Below are 22987 nucleotides of genomic sequence, written 5' to 3' on the forward strand. Positions count from 1 at the left end.
AAAAAATGTATATATATATGGTGTGATATTCAGCAAAGAAAATCATATAATCAAGAAGCTCTCTAAATGCCCAATTTTAGAGAGTTGCATAAAGATACAGACTTCTGATGGAATGTTTCCCTCCACAGAGATACAGGAAAGGAAGAAAGGATATAAAATGACTGCTGTGCCCGATGACACAGTATAGTTCTTAGTCTGGCCAGTATAGAGACTTGTCTTCAAAACTTAACCCCTTCCAAATGCTATTCCGGCAAAACCCACACAGCTGTTTATTTTTTTACTGGACATCCCTTGATAGCCAACCTAATGGAGAAAGGATACATTAGTATTTATCAAGCACCTACCAATGTCAGGCGTCATGCTAAGTAATTTTCACATGCTATCCTAAATCTACACGAAGTTTCCCTTTTCAGAGATGACAAAATAGTGACTGAGAATGGTTAAAGTAAGATTTCCTCACTCCGTTAGAATGTAGAAAATCACAAGAGATTATTGCTCCCAGTGGATCAACTGAAAAGATGGATAGACTGCAAAAATTAGAGTTTATAATATCCCACAGAGAGGTGAGGTACACAAAAAAGTTAATGGAATTAAATTTCAGAGCTTTACAATGTCCTCCTATGTTGCCGGCTGTGTTCACCTTTGGAAACATGGTGGGAGACAATGCATGCCCAACATAAATGGTGAGGTTGCAAAGTAAGGAGAAACCAGGTGAACTTTTAAAGGTCTCACAGAGGTTGATAAGGCAGATTAGAATCTTGAGGACCTCCAGATGTAGGACAAGTCTGCACCCATCTGCCAATTCTTTTATGGGATCTTCAACAGCACACAGGGCAAAGGCTGGGAAAATAGCAGGAGAGCTGAAAGAAATCCCACAAAGTTCATGGAAGCTATAGCGTGTGCATGGCAGAGCTCACTAAGGGCTAAGAGCAGAGAAAGAGGACAGATAGAGATCGCTGAAATTATGAAAGCTGGGAGTAGGGCTGGAGTGCAGTGAAAGCTTTCTGATGACCTAAAAAGCAGAACTGTAAAACAGTGAGACATCTCAAGATTTTTATTGGTGCTTAAATCCCAAGTCCTGCTTAAAGGAGAGCCCTAACTGGACTCTGAAATTATTTGGAACCAGTGGTGTTCTGAAATTAAACCAAACTTCAATCCCTTCTAGAATCAGTTCAACTATAAATTATAGGAAGGATCATGACCTTTAATGGGAATAAATATCATTTACTTCAATATCCATTATTCTTTTATACCAATATCCAGAATACAAATTACAAGACAGGCAAAGAAGCACAAAAACATGACCTATCCTCAAAAGAAAGGCTGGTCAGGGACTTCCCTGGTGGTCCAGTGATTAAGACTCTGCACTTCCACTGCAGGGGGTGTGGGTTCGATCCCTGGTTGGGGAACTAAGAGCCACATGCTACCATGGCATGACCAAAAATATATATTTTTTTAATTTTAAAAAAGAAAAGATGGTCAATAAAAACAGACCCAAAAGTATTCCAGAGATTAGAATTAACAGACAAGAATTTTAAAATAACTGTTATAAACATGTTAACATGTTTAGCAGAAAAGGTGGATAATGAGATAGGAAATTTTAGCAAAAAATTAACAGTGCAAAATTACAAATGACAATTCTAGAACTGAAAAATACAATATTAAAAATGAAAGTCATTTCATGTTCCTAAAAGCTGAAAGGACAATTTCAAAAGAAAAGACCTGTGAACTGTAGAAATATCATGGGTTTTATACCCATCAGAAAGTTAAGGTACAAAAACGTTAAATGAACTAATTTCAGAGCTCCAAAATCTCTTCCTAGAAAGGGAGGAATGCACTGCCACTCTCATCCTAGATAGGCCAAAAGTAAAACAGAATGGTTAATGTGTTTTCCAGAGGTGAGAGTTATTAAATAGAAACTGTGAGATTTTTATTCAGGTCATTCTGACACCAAAACCTGGGCTCTTTCTATTATAAATCTCTGTATCTCAAATTATACTCACATTCCTTATTAGAGTGCTTTTATTCTGTTACTTCCTACCAGATGTCTCCTAATCTAGATAATAAAATGCCTGTGGGCAAGATCTGTGTCCTCTAAATCAGTTCCATCTTCTGTAATCCCAAACTGAAGTATCTGCATATAAACATTGCTACATATCTGATGTCAAAGTTAAATGAGGTCTGCACTAAAATCCAATTCAGATGGAGAGGTTGATAGAAAGATGCCGACACAGACACAGATGTTATTTAGAGCCTTAGAGGTACACTTTAGCTGGATCTTCAACTAGTCTTATTGATCCTAGGCCTTTTCATTTTTGCCCCCAGACTTCAATATTTACTATTCTATTCTATGTCTTTGATGTGATTAAACAAGAATCTCAAAATCGAATGTCTTCTGAGAGGTCAACTAACTGTACCAAGACGGGTAACCAGGCAATAGAGAGTAATGAGAAATGCAGAAATGCAAAGAGCTGTAAAGTGTTGCCATGCCAAAATATATTCAAATTCAAATGTATTTGTAATAGTCTCCTGACCAAGATTTTAGCCAGATCTGTTCTTTATACTGCCAGTTTGCTGTACAGAATAGAGCACAGTGGTTAAAATCCACTGCATAGACAAAACTGTGGATTTGTAACTGGATTTCAAGTCCCAGCTCTGTCACTGTTGACTTTGGTAACATAGGCCTTGTCATTGACCACTGTTAGCCTTAGATCCCTTTTTAATCAAATCGTAATAATAACAGTACCTACTTCATAGCTCATTAAAAAGATCAAATAATGAGGTGATATGTATAGATTGCTTTGAACAGTGCCTGATGCATAGTGAATTCTCAATAAATATTAGCTATTATTAGAACTAATAATCTTAACCAGGTTTTCCAAAGAGGGTGTACAATTAAGCTTTAAAATTGGTTCGTCTGTTCCGTTTGCTCAGACTCCAGGACAAAAAGAAAATAACAGAAAAATGGACATATAAATGCTCTAAATTATTTAAAAAAATAAAATAAAATTGGTTCGTAATGGAATCTATAAAGATTTATTTTAAATTAAATGTTTACTGAGAGGTTACTATTAAGATCTATGCTTGCAGTTATTCACACAAGCATAATGTATATGATCATATATTAAGTAGAATACATAATATATTAACAACAGCGACTTACTAATGACTCATGGTGAGTCCATTATTCAGTAATGGCATCTTTATCTTTTCTATCATGTTCATGAAGAGCCTGTAATTTCTATATTTTCAGAATTATTTTCCCTTCAAAAGGGTGCCACTCTAGATATATTCCACTGTCATTTAAAAAAAAATCTTGATGACTCTGCAGACCCTTCTTTATTAAAAACAACTGTAAATATTCAATAAGGAAACATTTAAATGCAATGATAATAAAATTTCTTCTGGAGTGACCATTGAAATGAAAATGAAGCAGGATTGTGGCTCATTTTACATGTTATTTTATCTATTTGTCATGTTAATAAGTTGCTGTTGACAGGGTAAACCTGTTGGCTGCTGTTTCTATTGCTAACAGCCTATTTATATGCACCATATAAATGCTTTATGGGTAAATTACTCATCATATTTTGACTTAGAGCAAAATAAAGATATTACTTCACTGAAGGACATCTCTGTGGTCACAGTCTTTTCATGACTTTTAAAATACGGAATTTAAATCTTGAAAACGTCATAAGACAATATTATTCCTTTTCCTGAAGTGTCTATTGATCTTTTCTATTTCTCTATGCAATTTCTGTATGCAAAACTTCAATTTGAACATTTGCTATGGTCTCATCACAATAAGAATAATAATATTATTAACTTACAATAGGAAATAATATCAATTTATTCAATAGATACTTATTAATGAGCTATTCTGTGCCACACCCTAAGTGTTAAACAAGACTGACATGGTTTCTGACCATGAATCTTACTATCTAATGGTGAAGACACATATACACACTGCTATATATAAAATAGATAACTAATAAAGACCTGCTGTATAGCACAGGGAACTCTACTCAATACTCTATAATGACCCATATAGGAAAAGAATCTAAAAAAAGTGGATATATGTATGTGTATAACTGACTCATTTTGCTGTACAGCAGAAACTAACACAACATTGTAAATCACCTATACTCCAATAAAATTTTTTTTTAAAATGGAGTATGTAATGAATTACACAAAAAAGTATTTATTTACTTTCCATTGTGATAAATATTAAGCAGAAGCAATTTGCATTGCATTTATTCATTTATAACACATATTGAAAACCAGGTTATATATCAGGAAATGTACAAGGTGAAGAAACAAAGAATATCACAGTCCCTCTGTTAAGAAGCCTAACTTGGTGTTTCTAGGAAGAGAGATAAATACACATACAGTAAAATGTAATAAAGGACATAGACCTATAGGTCTATACAGCAGCACAGAGGAGAGACTAAGACTCTACCTGGACAGGTATATGTGCAGGCTTCCCAGAGGAGGTTACATTTAAGGTGAGTATGGAAGAATAAACAGAATATGGCAGACAGAGAAGGTGGGGAAAGAGAATCTAAGTAAAAGATATAATTTTTTTAAAGGAAAAAGGCATTGATGTAAAAAAACCCAATACATTTGGAAAATGTCTTTGCTTCTATCACTTAACATATGTAGAAACTATTGTATGAAATGCAGAAGTAAAAATAACTGGTCCTTGCCCTTTTGGAGCTCAAAACCTAGAAGTTGAAGAAAAAATTACAAAAAAGTAAATGGTATAAAATGTTTGATTATGGTATTAGAATTCTATGCCAAATCTATAATGTAATCTCAAAAAGAATACCACAAAATGATTTTTTTAATCTGGGAAAATTAACATATTAATATCTATTAAAACAATGTGGGGAAAAGAACAAGAGAGAATAACCCTACTAAATATTTAAAAATACAATATTTAACACTTTTGTAATGTAACTAGCTTGAGAGTAGTGATTGAATGGATAATTGCAGGCCCACGAATAAATGTAAATTTAGTAATTGAAGAAATGACACTTCAAGTCAGTAGGAGAAGGTGGTTTTTTAAATAAAAGATGCTTGGAAAAAAGTTAATAGCCTTGGACCCTTACTCTGAGGATGAGTAATACATCTCCTCCATCCTTCTGAATGTTCCCTGACGCTCTAGCCTCTCAGCGCCTTCTCTCCATCAGTAGTGGGCTGGTGGGAACAACAGGGTTTAGCTCTGCCTGTTTCTCTCTCCTTTCTTCTCGGGATTGGCGTGTCTGTAGGAAGCATGTCTCTGGTTTACTCTCAAGCGTGCAGTAAACTTGTAATTACTAAGTCCCTCCAGCAGGCATCCGTTGTCTGGGTTGGACCTTGTGACTGGAGGGATGAGGCTTTCAAATTTGGGGTGATGGGGGGGTTGGTGTTTAGTGGTAGAAAACCTGTGGTCTCATAAATAAGCAGTGTTTTGGTGCACAGAAAACAATCTGAAAGAGCAAAAAAGTCTGGCATTTAGCTTTAAAAAATGTAAACTTCTAGTGTAGGTAGAGTGGGGATCTTCAAGCTTTGCTCATGCTTGACTCAATGCTGACCAGGTGGGGTTTTGACCCAAGCAGGTGACGCTGGTGTATATCACACCATATTTTTCCAGTGTATCCATGGCTATTAATCGCTGCAATCTGAGCCAATAGCCCTGAGCCAGAGACATTAAGCAGCTAAGCCAGGCAGGATTCTGACCTTGCTGGCTCACTGGAAGTTATATCAGGTTTGCCCATAAATGAGTAGCTTCTCTTATAGGAGGGTTTGCAGGCAAGTGATCTTAACCAAAAAGCAAGGAGGGCTCTTAGGCCCTTGGCTGCTGCAGCTTGATCCTGAGGTTCCTGACAACAGCTTGGCCTGGCATCACAGGGGAGGCTGATGTGGGATTCAACAGTTTTGAGGCATTATATTTGCTACTTTTAATTACAGAACAGTTGATGTCCCTGTTAACTAGTGAATTTTTGGTTGTAACTGCCAGTGCTAGGCCTAGAGAGGTAGCATTAGAAAATTGCTCCAAGTCCCGTTCTACATCCATGGCCCTGTGCATGGATGAATCTTAGATTAGTGTGACTGGTCCAGAGGCTCCAGAGTCACATCCTGCCATGTGGTCCCTGATTGGTCCCAAATTGTAATTATGCAAGCTCTAACCACAGCTTTAGTTTTCCCCAATCTAACTTTTATATAATCTAGTGAGGCATATGGCAGAGGTATTGGCCCTTCTCAGCCCTCAGGGACACGTGTTTCAAAAACATCCACAGCAGCTGTAATTCAAGGATCTGTGGAGGGGATTTCTCTGTTTGATCAAACGCAAAGATGAAGAGAAAACCCTCCTAAGAGATAATTTCGTATGCCTAAGAAAGTCCATGGCAAAAGTCAGCAGCCCCAGCCAGATGGCAAAGGACTGTGAATACAGTGTGTAGATAGAACTCATACTCAATTCATCATGAGGGTGCCAGAAACTCAGTGTTCAAAGGAAAAATGGAAATTAAAGGATTTTACACATAGGAAAATTTTTTATTTTCCTGTAGACAAGAACTGCCAAAATTAACCTCTTCCTAGGAGATTTCTCCCAAATGACTTTTAGTTCACCTGTCATGGATTCTGGCCCACTAGTGTAGAATAAGGCTAGAATCAAGAGTTTTGTTCATCCACCCTCCCCCACTTTATCCAGATCTCATTGAGATTCTGCTATTGTTGTGATCAAAGCTGAGTACAAAAGGGATCCTGTGTCATAATGCTGCCCTGAAGGGCTTCTTCAGGGACTGGAAACTCACTCACTTTTAAATCTTGAGGACATATTAGCACAGCTAGAAAATCTTTGGGCTTCCTTAGAGTAATATCAGTAACTCTTTAGTTACTTAATCACCCATTCCATTAAGGGACTGTCCTAGGATGCTTCTGCTGTAGGAACCGCAATTTCACCCAACATGGAAAACTTTCCCAGCTGAGCCTAAGCAGAATAAGACATTTTTGAGGATGGATCTGAGGCTTTTATTTCTTCGAACATTTTGTTCATTAGACAAGAGAATTTGATATCAGCCTTGGATTCATGTTTAGACTTTAACTTTGGACTTAGAAGGAGATTTAAAGTTTCTCCCTGGGAATTTGGTAATTTGACCAGGTTCATAGCAGAAATTTTGCAGCTTCTTTAGGATGTTTTTAGTCATTATTGGAATATCTTAATTTCGTTGCTACATTGGACCAAAAAGGTAGTCATAATTTGAACTAGTACATAAATAAAGAATAAACTTTTGGCTTTGAGCACAGCATTAACTTGGATTCAGTTTAATGAATATCCAGTAATGACTCATTTCAGAGTCTTCCTGGGTAAAATCTCTGCTGCCTACTAGAAGGATCTGGAGAGGGTCTGCATTTTAATTTGAAGCGGGTTGGCTTTATAAAGATGGATATGTAAGGGAGGAGAAATATCTTTTCTCTCTACCCTTCTAAGTTCTTGGCAAGAGAAAAGTCTACAAATTTATTTAACATAAATTTTATGCAACAGGAAGGACTTCATAAGGAAATGAAGAAACCTGAGAATTTTTTTTTTTAACATTCTTATCTCTGTTTAGTACTCGCTTAATTTTAGAATAGCTTAGATTTAAAAAAATTTGCAAAGATCTGTACAGAGTGTACAGAGTGCCGTGGACCCCGACCCAGTACCCCTATTTCCAACACGCCAGTAATTTAGTACGTTAGTACGACATGTTTATCCAACTAAGGAACCAAGATGGATACATTATTAACTAAAGTCCCCACTTTATTAGAATTTCCCTAGTTTTCCCCTAACATCCTTTTACTGTCCCAGTCTCCTCTGGGCTGCAACATTTCTCAGACGTCCCTGGGTTTTGATACCTTGAAAGTTTTGAGGAGGACTGGTCAGGTATTTTGTCCTTCAATTTGTTTGTCTGTTGGTTTTCTGATGTTTTACTTATGGAAACTTGAGAATTTTTATGCTAGCTTTGATGAAGATTGGAGAGTCGTGGAAAAATGGCATAGGACAAAAAGAGGTATCAGTAAATGGGAAAACCGAGCAAGTCCTGTTCCTTAAGATTCCCCTCTGCATCCCTCCGTCTTTGGAGATGAGGATACTCCTTTCCTCTGGGCATAGGAAGGACACCTCTCACATGATGATCTTATGACCTGCTTCAGGAAAAAGTAAAAAAAAGTCCTCCCTGCACCTGCCATTTCTCAAATTTCTTCAGCTTGAAGTATTCGATATGCCGAGGTGCCATATGTTGGGGTAGCAATCCTGAGCCCCGTTAGAAGCAAGACTTCCTGATAAACTGCTGACTTCCCTGCTTAACAGTCAAGCCCGGTGTGTGTGTGTGTGTGTGTGTGTGTGCGTGTGTGTGTGTCAGGGGTATCTTTCATCTCTAATTTTCTAGTTAAGGAAGGAGGATTGTCCCTAAACACGAATAGCCTCTTGCTTCAACCCCTTGATTCCTCCCCACAAAGGTTAAACTGAGTTGACTGGTACTTTTTTCTCAATTTGGTGGATTTCAACTATCTTAAATTCTAAACTGAAATCCTTTGGTCTTTGTTCCCTCTGCCTCTTGCCCCACTCCCACCCCCCGCTGGATAAATGATCTGGGTACTAGTGCCCTGCTCTGGACACAGCATTTCCCTCGGGAGGGCTCTTCCAAAGACTAGATTGGGGAGAAGGAGTAGCAGAGACATTTGGGTCTCATATTCTCCAAAAGCTTTATCAGTAAGTCTTAGTAGTAAGGACAACTAGCTCTTATCATAATAATGCAACCTAACAAACACCCTCAAAATCAGTGGCATGAAACAACAGCCATTTAGTGTCTTGCTCACAGATCTGCAGGTAGGCTGGGGAAGGTGTGGTACTTTCTGTGTCACATTCTGGGACCCAGACAGGAGGCACAGTGAATACCTGGGGCATATCCTTCTCATACTGAAGATCAGAAGCTCCCAGAAATGCCAATGGGAGCGCTGTTGTCTATTAAGGACTAAGTTTGGAACTGGACCCTCTCACTCTTACCTATTGGACAAAACAAGTACCATGACTAGGGCAACATCTGGGGGTCAAGGAAGTACTGTCCTCTACCCCCATAGAGGTCTTGGGTATGGGGAAGAGGTAACAGTCAAACAATCATATATGACACCCGGAAATATCAAGCTATGTCACAGCTTCTGATGCAGCTAAAGTGAAGAATAGTTCACCAAGAGGCTTGCCTTTTACCTTTCCTCTTCCGTCCACAACCGATGTATAGAGCTCTTTTTTAAAAAGTGCCTTAGTTTAAGAAAGCTTACTTTAAGGGAAAAATGCTAGACAGAAGTAAAATAAATTGCAGACAGAGTACACAATTGAATCCAGAAGACTTTGTATAACATTTTTGTTCTCCTAAATTCTGATAATCCTGCTCTTCCCTTCTGGAGGTCATTTGTTAGTTTTCTTAAAAGGTAAAAATAAATAAATAATAAATGCTGGTTTCCAATGGCATTTACATTTGTAATCCATTGAATACTTATATCAATCCTATGATATATATATATATATATATATCACATGTATATAATAATACATAATGTACAATATGTATGATATGTATTATATCATATAATATACATATAAAGTATTAAATTTATATATGTTTAAAAATAAAAGAAAACCAAGAAGCCATGAAAATTTAAATGACTGACCAAAGTCATACAACTAAACTTAAACTCATATCTTTGGACTCTACTCCTATACTTTTTTCCTACCCAGAAATCTTTAGGACAAGCAAATAGATCCAATAACATGCATAAGTTATACACATGAATATAATTTAACATAGCATTGGCCTTTGTTACTCATAAAGCCTTCCAAAGAATGGAAAATATATTCTGTATTTTCAGTTGTGTTTTTCATCAAGTTTTGGGTGCTTCGTTTATTGGAAAACGCATTAGTTTTCTTGGGTAATTTTTCTCAGGAAATAGAGAAATAGAAATTTTCACACCTATACTGATTCTTCTACTGATCTCTAATATCTTGATTCCTATTTCTATAACCTTACTCCCCCAATACCCAAATCTATACTTATATAATCTATAGTTTTATTTACTGAAAATACTGTGAAGCACCTGGAGTGATAATTGTCTATTCAAAAAAAAAATTGTTAGACAAGAAATACAGCTAGAAATGGAATACGTGCAGCTCTAAACTTTTTTCAAAAGGGAATTTGTAGAGATATGAGAGTATTTTGGCAACAAAATCAGAAAACCAGGCAGTATCTGAGTCATTTTACTGAAATTTGGGAAATGGCCATTTTTATGGAAGTGTGGTTCCTGTAACATAGACGTCTGTATGGTGGTGGCGAATATTGTAAGATGAGGTGGCTGGAGGAATGCCAATGAGCGGTGAGTGGCTATGGAAAATAACACTTCTAAAATCATCACCAGCTTCTTTTAAAATGAAGGGCAAATAAGGTGACTGTTTGCTTTGTCACAACAGAACTATGTGCAGTTTTTTTTTTCAACTGTGTCTGAAATAATATTCCTCACTGCTGCATTCTCTAAACCAGGGACTTTAGATGATCCTGAGTTTGGGTATATGTGACATTTAAGCCAGTCCTGGATCAAAGCTTTTGCACTAAATCAGATTTATGTTGAGGGTAGAAAGAGAAACAACTAAAGAATCCTTTCATTGTTCACTTTTGCAAAACACTGAGCAGTAAAATAAGTATTTACAGTCAAGAAGAAGGAGCAAAGTTTTATAAACGTTGTCATACTTTGAAATTTGAATACATTAATCAACCTCAGCACCATAGCCTATGGCTACTATGTACTTATGATTGTGTAGACAACAATAACCTATCAAGACCATATAGTGCAAGTACTAATATGCTACTTTAAAATTATTGGCTTATATTGTACTTTTATTAAACTGGTAATGTTTTCATAAAGTCTGTAATAAAATGTTCTTTAATCCAGCTTTTTTTCTAGTTTTCTGAGGTAACAGCCCTCCCTAAGCAAGGTTCTTTTCATTACAGATGCATGCATAAAAGAAATCTGGGCCAGGAGAAATTATGTTTCTTACTTGCATCTATACGATAAAGAAAACTTTGCATTTGTGAAGTAAAAAGGCAAATTTCAAAATACCTCCTTGTGATTTCTGACACCTCAGTTATTTACAAGCAGTAACAACTATGCCTCATTATCAAGTAAGACAGACCAGAGCCTGGATAATTATAAGTAGATCATAAAAGTTTGTTTTAATGTGAATTACATTTTGTCAGCCAACACTCACTTCCCCTTTTCTTCTTGGATGTAGCAAGAAATAGGGGGAAGTATTCAGAGCTAAGATGAGTTTCTTGGGTTGGAATGGAGGAGATGGAAAATATAATAGTAAATATTTATATTACAGTTTACAAGTAGAATTTATAGAGCAGTACTGTATTTCACCTAAACTCTAGCAATAACCTTTCAATGGGTTTCCTCACTTCTGCTCATGACCCCTTGGCATCTAGTCTCCATAGAAATAAGTCATTTTAAGTCACTTCTCAGAACCTTCTGATGGTTTTTCGTATTTTTCATGGTAAAATGCAAAATCCTTGCCACAGCTGATAAGACCTTCTTTTATCTGTCCCCCCATCCTCAGGTCAACTTCCTCTCTGGTACTATTTTCAATCTTTGGTCTTTATACTTCAGCTACTTTGGCTTTCCTTACAGTAATATTCAATTACACCAAGTGTTCTCCCACTTCAGTATCTTTGTATTTGCTATTCCTTTGCCTGAAACATTCTTCTCCTAGAAAACTGCATGACTTGGTCTATCATTTTATTCAAGTCTTTGCTCAAATGCCATTTTTATCAGAGGCCCTCTCTGATCAATATATGTACAAAGGCACACCCCTTCCACTGCTCTGTCCAGCCAAACCACCTTTACTGTCCTTTGTCTGACAGGGCTTATCATCATTTAGCATGATTTATATGTATTTGTTCATTTTTTTCATTGTCTCTACTTTCCTACTGGGTGAAAGCTCTATAATGGCAGCCTTATAAATCAGGTGTTATTATAAAATCCCTTTTGCAAATAAGAACAATGAAGTTTATAGGGGTTAATAGTTTGGCAAATATTAATCCAGTACATAGCATAACCATAATTAAGCCCTGATTTTCTGACTCTTGACCCTACTCACTTTTCTCCCACTTAACCTTAGGTACTTTTCTTAAAAAGGAAAAGCATTGATTAAAAACTGGAGATGGAGGGTGGGATTGGAGGATGCTGTAGGAAAGTTCTTTATATCTCTGTGTCTCTACATCTCCATGATTAATTTTTGCTCATACTCTTCACTTTGTCTGGAGTTGTATTTCCTCTTTTGCCATCGATTTGAATCCCTGGGTTTTAAAGGCCTATCTCAATCTCTTTCCCCATCATGGAAACTTCTACAACTTTCCTTTTCCTTATGATCTACTGATCATACTGATGAATGATGACTCAAAGTAAACTTACTAAAATTAATTCCTTGAATGGAAGGATCATGTATTATATTTTTTGTAATCTTACAATCATGAACATATACCAGGTATCAGTTAATATTTATTGAATTAATTTGAATATTTAAAACAATTGGGAGATAAATTTGTGTATTCAATTACAAATTTCAGCTTAGATCTTAACACTAATTTTATGCTGGTGAGGTTTTCACATTTGATACAACAAAATTATCATATTAAGAAATGTTAAGTATCTTCTGAAGAAACATACTATTTTTATATTTAAAAGTTGTGTTAATGAGAACAATTAAAAAAACTGACACTGCAGAAATACAAAGGATCATGAGACATTACTACAAGCAACTATATGCCAATAAAATGGGCAACCTGGAAGAAACGGACAAATTCTTAGAAATGCCCAACCTTCTGAGACTGAACCAGGAAGAAATAGAAAATATAAACAGACCAATCACAAGCACTGAAATTGAGACTGTGATTAAAAATCTTCCAACAAACAAAAGCCCAGCAGCAAATGGCTTCACAGGAGAACTCTATCAAACATTTAGAGAAGAGCTAACACCTATCCTTTTCAAACTCTTCCAAAATGTAACAGAGGGGGGAACACTCCTAAACACATTCTATGAGGCCACCATCAACCTGATAACCAAAAACAGACAAAGTTGTCACAAAGAAAGAAGATTACAGGCCAATGTCACTGATGAACACAGATGCAAAAATCCTCAACAAAATACTAGCAAACAGAATCCAACAGCACATTAAAAGAATCATACACCATGATCAAGTGGAGTTTATCCCAGGAATGCAAGGATTCTTCAGTATACATAAATCAATCAATGTGATAAACCATATTTACAAACTGAAGGAGAAAAACCATATGATCATCTCAATAGATGCAGAGAAAGCTGACGACAAAATTCAACACCAATTTATGATAATAACCCTCCAGAAAGTAGGCATAGAGGGAACTTACCTCAACATAATAAAGGCCATATATGACAAACCCACAGCCAACATCGCTCTCAATGGTGAAAAACTAAAACCATTTTCTCTAAGATCAGGAACAAGACAAGGTGGTCCACTGTCACCAATATTATTCAACATAGTTTTGGAAGTTTTAGCCACAGCAATCAGAGAAGAAAAAGAAATAAAAGGAATCCAAATCAGAAAAGAAGAAGTAAAGCTGTCACTGTTTGCAGATGACGTGATACTATACATAGAGCATCCTAATGATGCTACCAGAAAACTACTAGAGCTAATCAATGAATGTGGTAAAGTAGCAGGATACAAAATTAATGCACAGAAATCTCTTGCATTCCTATACACTAATGATGAAAAATCTGAAAGAGAAATTAGGGAAACACTCCCATTTACCACTGCAACAAAAAGAATAAAATACCTAGGAATAAACCTACCTAAGGAGACAAAAGACCTGTATGCAGAAAACTATAAGACACTGATGAAAGAAATTAAAGATGATACAAATAGATGGAGAGATATACCATGTTCTTGGAATGGAAGAATCAACATTGTGAAAAATGACTCTACTACCCAAAGCAATCTACAGATTCAATGCAATCCCTATCAAACTACCAATGGCATTTTTCACAGAACTAGAACAAAAAATTCGCAATTTGTATGGAAACACAAAAGACCCCAAATAGCCAAAGCAATCTTGAGAAAGAAAGACGGAGCTGGAGGAATCAGGCTCCCAGACTTCAGACTATACTACAAAGCTACAGTAATCAAGACACTATGGAACTGGCTCAAAAACAGACATATAGATCAATGGAACAGGATAGAAAGCCCAGAGATAAATCCATGCACCTATGGTCAACTAATTTATGACAAAGGAGGCAAGGATATACAATGGAGAAAAGACAGCCTCTTCAATAAGTGGTGCTGGGAAAACTGGATAGATACACATAAAAGAATGAAATTAGAACACTCCCTAACACCATACACAAAAATAATCTCAAAATGGATTAGAGACCTAAATGTAAGGCCAGACACTATTAAACTCTTAGAGGAAAACATAGGCAGAACACTCTATGACATAAATCACAGCAAGATCCTTTCTGACCCACCTCCTAGAGAAATGGAAATAAAAACAAAAATAAACAAATGGGACCTGATGAAACAAAAGCTTTTGCATAGCAAAGGAAACCGTAAACAACATTAAAAGACAACCCTCAGAATGGGAGAAAATATTTGCAAATGAAGCAACTGACAAAGGATTAATCTCCAAAATTTACAAGCAGCTCATGCAGCTTAATAAAAAAAAAAAAAAAAAAATGAACAATCCAATCCAAAAATGTGCAGAAGACCTAAATAGACATTTCTCCAAAGAAGATATACAGATTGCCAACAAGCACATGAATGGATGCTCAACATCACTAATCATTAGAGAAATGCAAATCAAAACTTCAATGAGGTATCATTTCATACCAGTCAGAATGACCGTCATCAAAGAATCTACAAACAATAAATGCTGGAGAGTGTGTGGAGAAAAGGGAACCCTCTTGCACTGTTGGTGGGAATGTAAATTGATACAGCCACTAGGGAGAGCAATATGGAGGTTCCTTAAAAAACTAAAAATAGAGCTACCATATGACCCAGCAATCCCACTACTGGGCATATACCCTGAGAAAACCATAATTCAAAAAGAGTCATGTACCACAATGTTCATTGCAGCTCTATTTACAATAGCCAGGACATGGAAGCAACCTAAGTGTCCGTCAACAGATGAATGGATAAAGAAGATGTGGCACATATATACAATGGAATATTACTCAGCCATAAAAAGGAACAAAATTGAGTTATCTGTAGTGAGGTGAATGGACCTAGAGTCTGTCATGCAGAGTGAAGTAAGTCAGAAACAGAAAAACAAATACCGTATGCTAACTCATATATATGGAATCTAAAAAAAAAAAAAAGGAAAAGGTTCTGAAGAACCTAGGGGCATGACAGGAATAAAGACGCATATGTAGAGTATGTACTTGAGGAGACGGAGAAGGGAAAGGGTAAGCTGGGACGAAGTGAGAGAGTGGCATGGACATATATACACTACCAAATGTAAAACAGATAGCTAGTGGGAAGCATCCGCATAGCACAGGGAGATCATCTCTGTTGCTTTCCGACCACCTACAGGGGTGGGATAGGGAGAGTGGGAGGGAGACGCAAGAGGGAGGAGATATGGGGACATGTGTATATGTATAGCTGATTCACTTCGTTATAAAGCCAAAAGTAACACACCATTGTAAGGAAATTATACTCCAATAAAGATGTTAAAAATAATAATAATAATAATAATAATAATACCAAAATTCCAGGTAGTTGTAAGGATTGAATTAAGTAGTAATAATTCTAAGGGCTTTGCACATACTAAGTGCTCAGAATTGTATTGTATTTATTATAAAGTTATTATTACTATTATTATTAGAAAAAAAAAAAAGAACAGAGGGGAGGATAGAAGTCATTCTAAGAATGCAGTCTCCTGAGGGATCATTTTGCCTAAATTTCTCTAGTCAGATTTCCTTGTTCCTTACTCATTCCTGAGCAAAGCTGTATGTCCAGTGGTGTGCCTGTAAGTGTTTAACAGTTGGCACTCTGAAAAGAAAAATGTGTGTGTGTATAGACACACACACAGATACACACACATATATAATGTATATTTTCCTGATATAAAAGATATGTAGTACACAATTTACAGATAATAATAAATATTTTTCTTTGTAAATTAAAAAAAAATAATAACATGTTATTGAAAGAAAGCAGATTAGTGGATGCCAGAGGCTGGGAGGAAGAAAAAACATGGGGTAACTTCTTAATCCCTATGGGGATTTCTTTAGGGGTGATGAAATGATTTTGAACTTGATAGAGGTGATGTTTGCACAACCTTGTGAATATACTAAATGCCACTGAATTTTACACTTTAAAATGGTTAGTCTCGTGTTATGTTAATTTTACTTTTCAAAAAAAAAAGACTTGCTATCAGGAAATAATGTGAAAAAGTGAGATGGAAGAAACAATCTTGGCATTCTTAAATTTTCATTATCTGGAGATTAATGTAAGAAACCTGGAAATGTGTGCCACCCATTGAATAAAATTCCCCCTTTGCTCTCCAAGGGACAAAAATGACTTACAGAGTGGGAAAACAGATTAGAACTGAGGCAAACAGAATTAGCCTTCATCAATCATAATTATTAGCTAGAAGAAGATTTTCATGGTAAGAATGTATTGCTAAATATGTCTTTGTGAGAAAAATTTACAAGATTAACTTACTAAACATATCATATAAGTATGTAAAGTTAACCAGTATTAAAAAGAGTTTCAGTTTATAGAGAATATTCCTGGCTTAAATGCAAAAACTGTATCTAAAACGTAAAGTCCTCAAAAATGAGGTAATACCTCTAATATAGTATGGTCTTTAAGCCTTTATTTGACTTTACAAGGTCACTTTACAACTGACTAGGACAACATATCATATTGAAACCAACGTGATATGACTAAATGCCTGTCTTAGTGAAGGGCATCGTCATCCTCTGATTGCACAAACCAGGGGCCTAGCAGTCCTCTTTGATGTTCCCATCTTCTCAAGCTTTCGTGTAATGTACCATCAAGTCTGGATTATTTAAAATGATCTATCCATCTATCTATCGAATACATCTGTAATCTTGAACTTATGTACTTCTCTACATCCCCACCACCAGCATTCCACTCCATTCTATCCTCTGGCCTCCTAGTGTATATAAAATATCCATATCCATATTCTGGCAATATAAGAACCTCCAACACCCACCCAAACTGCCCTATTCTCACTCACCTAAACCTATTGTATACATAAGAGCCAGAAGGACCTTCAAGGCATGAGAATCTGATCATGAAATTCCCTGTTTAAAATTCTTCATTGATTTTCCAGTGCTCTTAACATGGCTTATAAGCCCCTGTTAGGCTGACCCTTACCTGACTCTCCTCTAGTGAGGCATCTCTGCCCTCCAATTATGATGGCTTTCTCTCAATCCTCAAGTGCACCAAGCTTCCACCAGTTCAGGGGCTGCACACACATTTCTCTGCATGCAATGACCTTCTCTCCACCCCAAACCCATCTTCTCTTCCTGCTCTTTATTCAGATTCTCTTCCTTCAACAGACACTTGAGAACAGAAATTTTACCTGATGACACAGATTACATTAGGGCCCTCAAAGGTCTTCATGGTACTCAGGAGTGTTCATTGATAACAATCATTAGAGTTTTAAGTCATCTCTGTAAAAGGCACTACATAGTGACCAAAGTAATCTTTTTAAAATACTACTATCCTGCTTAAAATTCTATGATGTCTTCCCATCAGATGTACAAAACACCTAAACTCTTTACTGTAAACCAGAATTCTCACTTGATTTGGTTCTTGCCCATGTTTCTAACCTAAATTGGGTTCCTGGACCCTCAGTGTGTGTGTGAGGGGCGGGGGTGGGGGGTGTTTCCCACAGAACACCAGTAGGGTGTCCAAGAATTTAACTAAGTTCAACTGAATTCTGACACTATCTGGAGATGTATCAATTCCACAGGTTAAGGGTTCAGTCCTACAAGACTGCCCCCAACTTCAGATGCCAGTTGCAAGTCCGGATTGTTACTTGTACTTCTGACCAACTGGCTATAAATCAGAGGTTCCCAAGACCCCCTACCTTGGGTTCAGTTAATTTACTAGAGTGGTTCTTACACAACTCAGAGAAACATTTTACTTATTAGATCACCAGTTTATTAAAAAAAGATACAACTCAGGAGCAGTCAGATGGAAGAGATGCATAGGGCAAGGTATGGGGAAAGGCCATGGAGCTTCAATGTCTTCTCCAGGAGGACCATTTTCCCAGCACCTCCATGTTTTTACCAACCCAGAAGCTCCCCGAACCCAGTCCTTTGGGTTTTTATGGAGACTTCATTACATAGGCATGATTGATTAAATCATTGGCCATTGGCAATCGATTCAGCCTCCAGCCCCTCCCCACCACAGGAAATCAGGGGTTGGGACTGAAAATTCCACACCTCTATTCTAGGTTGGTTCCCCTGGCAACCAGCCTCGCTCCTTAGGTGCTTTCCAAAATTCACCTCATTAACCTAAACCCAGTTGTGGTGAACAGGGGCTTGTTATGAGTAACAAGACACCCATTTTACATTTATGGCTCTGAGACAGATTTCAGGAACTGAGGACAAGACCAAATATTCTAACAAAAGATGCTCACGTTGCTCTTATCACTCAGGAAATTCCAAGGGTTTGGGGAGGTATGAACCAGGAACTATGGATAGAGAACAAATACATATGAGAAATATATTTTGGTCATTCTTATAAAACACAATATCACATAACTTCATCTAAAAACTTGTTCCCCTTCATCCTCCTTGCTCCAGCCACATTAATATTTTTAGTAATTCAAACTTCTCACACTTTAGACTTTTTACATCAATTTGCCTAGAAGGCATTCCTCCTAATTTTCACATGACTGAATCTAGCTTTGTCATTTGATTCTCAACCTAAGTGTCACCTACACTGAGAGGTCCTACATGGACCATGCAATCTAAGGATGAAAATACTCAGTCTCTATTTATTAATAAAGTTGAGGTCCAGCAAGAGGACAGATTGATGGGGGTTGGGGTACTTTTTTTAGTTAGGGGGTTTAAGGAAGACTTCTCTGAAAATGTCATATTGAAGAAAGACCTGTTGACCTTAAACAAATAGATTGCCACTTATTTTTCCAGCAACAATGGGGTTTATTTGGGATCAGGAAAGAACTGCAATTTGGGGTCTGCAGCCATGGTGAACCATGAGGAAATCCCACATGACAAGGAGAGGAGAACTATTTTCCAGAGGGGAAAAGGAAGTTGGGAAAGGTACAGTAAATGAGGAGTCCATTGTAAGAATTGAGAGTTCAAAGTACAGTGACTTTTCATTGGCTGAGTTATGACAGTCTCTCATTGGGTGAGCTCTTGCCAGGCAAAAGAGGAAGTCTTCCTTCTCGCTCTTGGGCTCTGCTATCGTTGTAAGGTATGAGAGCTCCCCCTTCTGGCCTTTCGACTCTATTGCAATTGAGGTTTCTCCATTTTTATTTGAGAATGTTTTTTTTGTTAATTTTTATAGACCAACACTAAGTAAGAAAACAAGGCATTTAGATACCTGGAGGATGAACTGCCAAGGTAAAGGGAGCAGCCCTGTAAAAGCCCTTAGATAAGAGTTCGTGTGTCTGAGGAGTAGCAGAGAGGCCATGGTGGTTGGAACTGAAAGAACAAGGAGAATGGTAGGTGATGATGCCAGACAGGGAGGGTCAGACCAGATCAGGTAGTGATCTTGTAGGCCATGGTAAGAATTTTGGATTTTACACTAAGAAAGATAGTAAACTCTAAATGGGTTGTGAAGAGAAGCATTACACAATCAAGAATATATATATATATATATACAAAATTTTTTGTTTTAAAGCTGAATGAAGGATAAATGAACAAAAAATTGAAAAAGAAGTTAGTCTTGAAACACAGGTCTCTGTGTCTCTCATTTTGTCAGCATCCTATAACAAAATAGAGAGGAACTCTGAGACTCAGTGTTAAACTGATTTTTGAAGTGCAGCAGACTGCCATATTTAGAGAGACCCCCTCCTAATACTGCCCGTACTCCTTTCCTGCTTTACTTTTTGTCCCATAATACTCATTATCTAATATTCCATATATTTTGTGATTGTCAATTTATTTGTGTTTGTATTCTTCCACTAGAATGACAGCTTCCTGACGACAATTTTATCTTGCTCTGTGCTTTGTCGTGAATGCCTAGAACAGCACCTAGAATTGTGCAGGTGCTCAATACACAGGTGCTGAAAGAATGAATGAGTAAATGCAGGTAGAGTGTAACTGTGGGTGGTCCCGTTGTCCATGTGGCCTCAAAGCATTGACTGGGCATGTGTGATGCCGTTTCCTACCCTGGACTCACCCGGGGACCCCACACTGTGACTGGGGACCTGTAACACTAGCTCCCTCCCGCACTCCATAAAGGCCCTATGCCTCCTTTCCAGGAATTATTCAATCTAAGGTATCTCTTTGGAACAAAAAGATAATCTTCCCTCTTTCATAGTCTAAGAAAACACACTGAGAAAACTCTCCAGTAGTTGAAAAGAGATATTGTTATAAGAAGTAAAATTATTGTGCACGTCAAGATCCAGAATAACAACATATATGCATTTTATGTTTACCTTCTACTAAACCCATAAAATAATGACAGCCTGGACAATTTTGTAAACACTTTATTTTCACAATATATTTTCTGCTTAATGCAGTTTTTTCAGGCTACCAACATATGGCCGAGATTTATCTTATTGAATAGATCATCTGCTTTTAAAAGAAATACATGATACCAATAAGCAATTTCCTGCTGTGACAAGAGTAGAAAGATTAGAAAATGCTTATCCTTCAAAAAGCACACCCATAATTATTGTCCAAGTTTACTTTGACTGAAGGGATAAAACAAGATGATAAAAATGTCTCCTCTGGGAGAGAGAGAGAAAAAGAAAAAATATATATATATAAAATAGACAAATTTAGAGACACATTCTCAGAATTTGGGACAAATGATTCAAATTTGTACTACTTTCAAGGTCATTTAATAAACTGTGAAAATAGTTGCCAATAGAAATTACAGATATAATAGAGAGTAATAAACATACTGAAACAAACTGTTCCAATATTTTCATGTTTGCACAATGCTTTTTGCATTATAAAATTTTTTTAAAATAGTGCCCTTGGCAGTAGAAAAACATAGTCCAGAGTTAGCAGTGAAATATAGCTTGAAATGATTAAAAGCAAAATATAGTTTCTTCTAGAAAGAAGAAAAATATACTACTTCCTGTGATATAGTCATTTATATTTTGGGTGATTACAGCAGATGCTTGATAAAGCTTCGTATGATAGAAAAAGAAAAAGGGTGGAACTTTTCTCTGTCAATTCTCCTTTCCTGTGACAAGCATTAATTTCTACATTTGGCAAAGGGGTATAGAAGAAAAGATGTAGAGAGATAGACAACCAAGTTAAGTATCCCCTGTGACTTTATGTGCTGTGGAACAAAAATTTCAAATCACAGATTGAGCTGGGATTATCCCAGAAAATAATCTTACATTAAATTAATTTTAGGTTAAATTAATATTTACTTCTTAAATATTAATGTTCTCAAGAATGTATGAAAATTTTGCTAAAATTCAAGTTCTGATTCAGTAGGTCTGAGGTGTTGCTTGGGATTCTGCCTGTCACACAAGTCTCCAGGAAATGATGATACAGCTGGTCAGAGGACCATACTTTGTGAGTTCCAAGGTCTAATTCGTTTCCCAGAAAATGTTATACATTTTAATTTGAACCTATGTAAAAGGTGATTATCACCAAAAAAAACCCCTACTTTCCAGAATATCATATAATTTATTCCAAACCAAGGTAAATACCTCTGTATCATCTACTATTTATATTATTCACAGTAAAGCTATTTCTGATTGTGAACTCAGAGAATAATAAAGAGGTGACTGTATTTTAACACAGAAGCTTTTCTATATCACATTCCAAATTTTCATTCTAAGTCTGAAATCATGTAATCAATGAAATATTGTTAAAATATTGCCCTTGTAATATATTCATAAACAAAATTAAGGAATGACTAACATGTCTCAGAAAACTTTCCTAAAAATTCCTACTAATATAAACTTCTTACTTTGAATGTCCACCTTTTTAAACTCTTAGTTCATTTTGATGTTTATTTAAATATAAACTAATTCAGAAGCTGGAATTGGGGAGAGTAGTCAGAAGACTATCATAACAGTTCAGGAGAGAGGTGGTGATGGCTTCACTTACATACTGGCAGTAAATAACGGAGAATAATAATTGGAAAGCAACCCAGGAAGCCAAATCAATAGGCTTTGAGTATATGCTATTATAGACTCTGTTTTCTATTAGGCTAACTATCTCAGTGCTATTTACTGAATAATCTATTTGTCATTGATTTGAAATGCTATTTTTATCATATACTTTATGATAAAATTATGCCATATAGACTTTGTTTTATCTATTGTTTCTGGTCCTTTCTATTGCTTTGCCCATTTGGGGATAGTATTACACGGCCTTATTACTACATAGTATATTACTGTAATGTTTCAAAATTTCCCCATGATTGTTCTTCCAGATGAACTTTAGAATTGTTTAATAAAGTTCCAAACATCTTGGTGGGATTGCATTGAATGTTTACATTAATTTAGTGGAGTCAACATCTTTCAGATGTTGTAGCCCAACATCTTAATTCTTTCAGATTTAAGTAGCCCAAATGAAGAATAGAAGATATGTTTTTATTCAAATCTTCTTTTATATCTTTTAATAAAACTTGTAGATTATCTGTGTTTATGCATATTATACTTCTTAATACAACTAATCATATCAATAGGTTCCTGATGTTGAACTATTCTTTCATTCTAAGGATAATTCCTTTTTTTTTTTCTT

Source organism: Lipotes vexillifer, unplaced genomic scaffold, assembly GCF_000442215.2.
Source record: "Lipotes vexillifer unplaced genomic scaffold, Lipotes_vexillifer_v1.1 scaffold445, whole genome shotgun sequence".
Classification (NCBI taxonomy): domain Eukaryota; kingdom Metazoa; phylum Chordata; class Mammalia; order Artiodactyla; family Lipotidae; genus Lipotes; species Lipotes vexillifer.